The sequence below is a fragment of the Myodes glareolus genome, chromosome 12 (genome assembly GCF_982192425.1).
Source record: "Myodes glareolus chromosome 12, mMyoGla1.1, whole genome shotgun sequence".
Lineage (NCBI taxonomy): Eukaryota > Metazoa > Chordata > Mammalia > Rodentia > Cricetidae > Myodes > Myodes glareolus.
Window position 1 is genome coordinate 69201647 of NC_142037.1, and position 6826 is coordinate 69208472.

General features: G+C 39.5%; 1 non-coding gene across 1 annotated transcript; it reads left to right on the plus strand.

Annotated features, from left to right (window-relative positions):
- The first annotated feature begins 5084 nt into the window (after nt 1–5084).
- LOC148120285 (U6 spliceosomal RNA) lies at nt 5085–5191 on the plus strand. The gene has a single exon (XR_015734653.1). It is a non-coding gene; the product is annotated as a U6 spliceosomal RNA (small nuclear RNA).
- Nucleotides 5192–6826: the final 1635 nt, after the last annotated feature.

Genomic DNA, 6826 nt, shown 5'->3' on the forward strand with positions numbered 1-6826 from the left:
GGGAGTAGTGTGGTCTTTTTAGGTTTCTCTACTCTGCAATTTCATGTATAACGGTGTTGTCACTGTACAGGTCTTGGTTTGGTGGTTGTATTTCTGCAGGATCATGGGTTCCCTGTGATTTCTAAGAGAATTTTACAGCCGACTTTACAGTCATTTGGATTTTATAGTCTTTCTACTCTTTCTTCGGGGCCTTAGGTGCAGAAATTGTGGGCAAACCAAATATTAGTTCTCTGAATTTTGACCACTTGTGGTTTTCCTGTTGTTGCTGACTGCTAGTAAGAGAAGCCTCTTTGATGAGGGCTGAGTATATTGATCTGTGGGTATAAGAGTAAGTTTCATAACAGAGTTAGAAATGATGCTGGTTCCATAAAAATGCAGTAGAAGGTTGTACTCTAAGACTTATGACCTAACTATGCCAGGGCTGTAGTAGGAGACTGATCATCCATTTCCAGACCCAACTAATCAAATAGGAACTATATTAATTACAACACTGCTTGGCTAGTACCTTGGCATATTCCTGGCTAACTCATATCTTAAATGAACCCATTTCTATCAATCTGTGTATCACCACGATGCTGTGACCTACTGATAAATGTTCTTGGCATCTTTCTTTTTCAGCAGCTACATGGTGTCTCCTTAATTCTGCCTACTCTCTCCCTATATCTCTGATTGGGTTTCCCACCTGGCTTTATTCTACCTTGCCATAAGCTGAAATAACTTTATTCATCAACCAATAAAGCAACACATACAGAAGGATATTCCACATCACAGGTAATTTGGCTATATTTTCAGTAGCAGGCAAGATCTATTCTCTTGAGTGGGCCTTAAGTCCTATTGGAATGCTGTTGGTTACCATCAATATTTGAATACCACCATTGCAAACCCAGGATCTTGCATGGTTTTTCATTGTTGTGGTATCACAGCTGACTAAGGTCACTAATTATTGCCCATCTTTGTCAGCAACACAAAATCTTTGGTACTAAGAAGGCTAATACTTCAAGGATGAATCTTTCAGGTGAAGTTTAACTCATATATTCTGAGTACACGGCATCCTTAGTAATTGAGAACCAAGAGGTTATTTTTTCCTTAAATTTTTACTGTTTTCTCAAATTACTAAGGTTTGTATAGCTAAAAATTCAGTATGTATTTCAGAAACGTTTACAGTACAGTCTAGAATAGAAGTGCTGGAGTCTTTGAGGCCAGAATCCTTGTTGGCATACTGCCTCCTTTCTGAGCCTTCATATGGACTGGAGAGTAAGCTTTACTAGTTCTCTTCTTAAAGGGCCCTAACATATTCCTGGTGATACTACTTTCTGCCCCTCTTCACTTCTTCAGAATGCCAACTGCAAATATGACATCCAGCATTATGACACGAATATATAAGGTTAGGGGGGTGAACTTTCAGTTCATAGAGCATCACCTCTTTGTATAAAATGGTGATGGAATTTCTACCCCAAAACTAAGTGTCTACATCTTCGAAGAGTGAGATATCTCTCTTATAGAAAGATACTGAATGAAGAAGAGATGGTAGATGTATTGTTGTTGGTTTTCAATTACACTTAAATTCCTCTACTGTACAGTGTTCAAACATATATTAGATTTATTTAAAAGTAAATGCAAAAAGGGTTTTAGTTTTTATGTAAAACTTTTTTATATTACGTGGAGAATATTATAAATGAAGCAATTTAGTCTTAATAACAGTTGTATATTTTAAGACTCACTTGACTTATTTATCATTAGTTATTAATAGCTTTCAAAATGCCTAAAATTTAATTATTGTTTATTGTGTAAAACATGTCACCCAAACTATATGAAATTAGTTATGTTAAATTTTATTTATCTTTAAAATTATTCTCATAATTTTTGATGTGTTTTGAGTGTTAAAAACCTTATTATTGATTCAAATTCAAAATATAGACACCTTTTCTGAAATTCCTTTCATTTGTGCATTGTTTTACCTCCTTCTGCTTATACCTACAAATATGTCTTAAATGATATTCAGTGGCCTTCACTATTTTTTGATGCAGTCGTTATATTATGTGCCTTGAAATGTGTTGAGTTTCTTTTTTCTTACTCAAAAAATATATGATATGTAATTGGCTTCATTTTTATTTGGAAATAAATACATAGAGTATTTATTGTATATATTTAGTATATAGCCCTGCCTGTGTATCTTCCTATTGTCTAGTATTACTTTTATAAGTTGGTTTCAATTTCATTTTTTTAAAACTGTTTTTTCTTGAAAGTCATTTTGATTGCTTCTAACATTTCTATTACTTAAATGTAATTTTGCTTATAAGCTGCATGGCGAGGGCATTGATACCATACACTTTTTCAAAGTAAATGCTTTCCAAGAAATTAATGTATATGTAATTTTTCTTGGTGTCACCAGACACGCATCTTTAGGGGCCAAAGTATTTGCATTTTAATGAATGACACATAAGACATATTGTCAAACAAAATTTCTGCTACTGATAGAGGAGAAACTATAATGCCATTTGAACTTTTATATATAATGTCAAGTGTCATTTTCAAAGTAGAAAGTTACTTGTATTTATTTTCATTCAAGTATTATGCAAATTTCTTTCCTGTTTCTTACACTTGATTTGGCTGTTAGCTCTCTTCGTCTTCAGCTGGAAGTACATCTTGACTGTAAGTTGATTTTGACTTTATTTGCTTTCATATGCTGCTTTTGTAAATTTTCATCCATCGTTTTACCCTTTAAATTTGTTTTATAACATAATTACTTTATTGATTCTTTGGGAATTTCATATCATGCGCCCAAATTCTACTCATTTCCCGGTGTCCCCATATCCGCTCTTCATCTTTGAAGCATCTCCCCTAAAAGAAAATTTTAAAAAATTAAAATCAAATCAAACAGACAAAGAAGATCCTCCATCTTTCCTGCCTCTCCAACACCTCTTTTTTGGTTTCAGTGGCATTGGAAGCTACAGTGTGTCACATAGAATAACCTTTTATCTAATTAGATTTACTTACAAATATTCATTTCAATGAGGTATTGTTCTGGTTCAAGGCCTCTGGTTTCTGATACAGCACCTTCACTGGACTTTCACTGCAACTCCTCTAGGAGATCCCACAGCCTCCCTGAGTCATGGAGATTCTGTGTGTATTCTTGGGCAGGAACCAGTTCCTATACTTTCTCCAGTCGGTCATTGATGGGGTAGATGCTAGGGTAGTCAAACCAAGGTCCAGTATGAGGGCTTGGGTGGTATCTGAGCTGGTCAGTCAGGACCACTGGGTCATGACCCTTAGTCAAAGGATGGAGTTAGTTCTACTCCCATGGACCATTTCTCCCACACCTGTGGTGATGGGTGTGGTCAACTCTCTTAAATGTCTGGGCCATTTCCCCCATGTCTGAAACATTGGGAACAGCTTTCTCTTCAGTGTCAGAGCCAGCTCTCTTGCTGCGGTGTCCAGGAAAGGGCAGGGCCAACAAAGAGCAGGCCAGTTCAACATGGCTCTTGGATTTCATCCTGCATGGTTCTTATGGCTCCCTCTGGTAACAGGGGCAGCAGACATAAACATGGACTCCAGCCGCAGCAGGACCATGGACTTGGACATGGCCCTTAGCATCATCTCAGGTTCCAATGTCACAATGGCCCCTGTAGCAGATCAGGTCACCCAATTGAGTGTGGTCTCCAGTGACCTGAGCAAAGCTCTCACACACCAATATGTGTCAGGAAGCTGATCAGACCCCAGATATCCACATATCCCTCAGTGGTAACAGAAACCGTGGAAATCAGCTTAGATTCTGGCTGCTCTAGGGCAACAGACCTAGACATGACCCTGGGCAGCAGCTCAGGACCAGATAACACCATAGACCAAGGTGGCAGCACAGGCCACACATATCAGCACGGCTCTGATGGTGGCATCGTTCTCAGACACCTAAAGGTTACAGGTTGCAGCCCTGATCCCAGGCTTCTCTCTTGCCTTTGGTGTCAACACGGACCTTGGATTTCAACACAGACCCTAGCAGAGTCCCTGGCAGTAGCCGGAATAGGATGCAACCATGGCCTTAGGTGACACTGCAGGCCACTAAGATCGGCATAGCCCCTGCAGCAACGTAGCCCTTGGACACTAACATGGCCGCAAGTGCTGGCACAGAACCTGGGCATCGACATGGTCTTCAAAGGTAACAAGAGCCATGGATATCAACACAGACCCTGACTGTAGGATGAACAATATCCAGACATGACTATTGGCTGCAGCTCTGGCCCAAATATCACCATGGCATCGGGTACCAGTACAGGCCTCTCAGATTAATATAGCCCTGTTTGAAGCATGGCCCTTGGACACCAACGTGGTCTCAGGCAGCTGACTAGACAGACCCAGCCAACCATATGCCCTCGTAGGCAACAGGAGCCACTGATATCAGCTCAGACCCTGGCTTCTGTACGACCCAGACATGACCCTCAGTGGCACTTTGCCTGAATGACACCATGGCCCAAGGTGGCAGCACAGGACACTCAGATCAGCCTGGGACAGCTTTAACATTTCTTGGACATAAACACGGCCTCAGGTGGCAGGGCACAGCTGGAATGTTAGCTTCTCTTACCGCCTACTGCCTTTGGTGATAATAGGAACCAAGAACACCAACTCAGACCCTGGTGGCTGTAGGGTCATGGACCCAGACATGCACCTCAGTTACAGCTCCATCTTAGTAGTCATCATGGTTGGCACTGGGTGGCAGCATAGGTTACTCAGATCGGTATGGACACTGTGGCTTATACTTCCATGACCCACATGGTGAGAGGAGAAAACTAAATTTCACAAATTTTCCTCTGACTTCCACACATATATCATGTTACACTTAAGTATGAATAAAAGACAATGACAGTAAATAAATGAATGTAAATAAACAATATAAAAAAGTTTTAATGTGCTACATATACTGGAGCTTTGTAGTACAACTTCAATTTGGTTAAATCACCATTTTTTTCTATGTTAATATTAGGGATCCATGAGCATCAGTGATATTCCTAGCTTCTGGTATCTTCTTCATTTTTTTCTTCAGTAACTTGAAGTTTAACCACAGAAAAATCCAACAAAGAAGGAGGATTACAGGGCTCGCTTCGGCAGCACATATACTAAAATTGGAACGATACAGAGAAGATTAGTATGGCCCCTGCGCAAGGATGACACGCAAATTCGTGAAGCGTTCCATATTTTTTAAAGAAAGAATATTAAGAGCTACAAAGGAAAAAGGTCAAGTAACTTATAAAGGTAAACCTATCAGACTTACACCAGACTTCTCTATGGAAACCATGAAAGCCAGAAGGTCCTGGATAGAGGTACTGCAGAAACTAAGAGACCATGGATGCAAACCCAGACTACTATCCCCAGCCAAGCTATCGTTCACTATCAATGGAGAAAACAAAATATTCCAGGATAAGAACAAATTTAAACAACTCGTAGCCACAAACCCAGCCTTACTGAAAGTAATAGAAGGAAAATCGCAACCCAAGGAATCCAACATTGCCAACACTGCCTACAATAACTCAGACATCTAGCGACCCTTCACGAGCTTAACTCAAAGAAGGGACACATACAAACTCTATTAAACAAATAAACAAAAAATAAGAATAACCGGAGTCAACAACCACTGGTCATTAATATCATTTAATATTAATGGACTCAATTCACCTATAAAAAGGCACAGACAAAGAGATTGGATACGAAAACAGGATCCAACATTCTGCTGCTTACAAGAAACACACCTCAACCACAAAGACAGACATCTACTCAGAGTAAAGGGTTGGGAAAAAGTTTTTCAAGCAAACGGACCTAAGAAGCAAGCAGGTGTGGCCATTCTAATTTCCAACAAAATTGACTTCAAACTAAAATCAATCAGAAGAGATGGAGATGGACATTTTATACTCATAACAGGAACAATTCATCAGGAGGAAGTCTCAATCCTGAATATTTACGCCCCTAATATAAAGCCTCCTACTTATGTAAAAGAAACACTTCTAGAACTCAAGGCAGTCATCAAACCACAGACACTAATAGTAGGAGACTTCAACACTCCTTTCTCACCAATGGACAGGTCAATCAGACAGAAACCTAACAGAGAAATAAGGGAATTATTGGAGGTATTGAATCAAACGGACTTAGCAGACATCTATAGAACGTTCCACCCAAATAGGAAAGAATATACCTTCTTCTCTGCAGCTCATGGAACCTTCTCGAAAATTGACCGCATACTGGGTAACAAAGCAAACTTCCACAGATACAAAAAAATATTAGTAACCACCTGTGTCTTGTCAGACCACCATGGATTAAAGTGAGAATTCAACAACAGTGCTACCCCCAGGAAGCCAACAAATTCATGGAAGTTGAACAGTCAACTACTGAATCACCCCTGGGTCAAGGAAGAAATAAAGAAAGAAATTAAACTCTTCCTTCAATTCAATGAAAATAAAGACACAACATACTCAAACCTATGGGACACTATGAAATCAGTGCTAAGAGGAAAGTTCATAGCACTAAGTGCCCAATTAGAGAAAACAGAGAAAGCACACATTGGAGACTTAAAGCACACTTGAAAGCTCTAGAAAAAAAAGAAGCTGATTCACCCAGGAGGTCTAGGAGACTGGAAATACTCAAAGTGAGGGCTGAAATCAACAAAATAGAAACACAGAAAACAATCCAAAGAATCAATGAATCAAAAAGCTGGTTCTTGGAGAAAATCAGCAAGATCGACGAACCCCTATCCAAATTAATCAAACGGCAGAGAGAGAACATGCAAATTAATAAGATCAGAAATGAAAACGGGGACATAACCACAGACACAGAGGAAATTCAG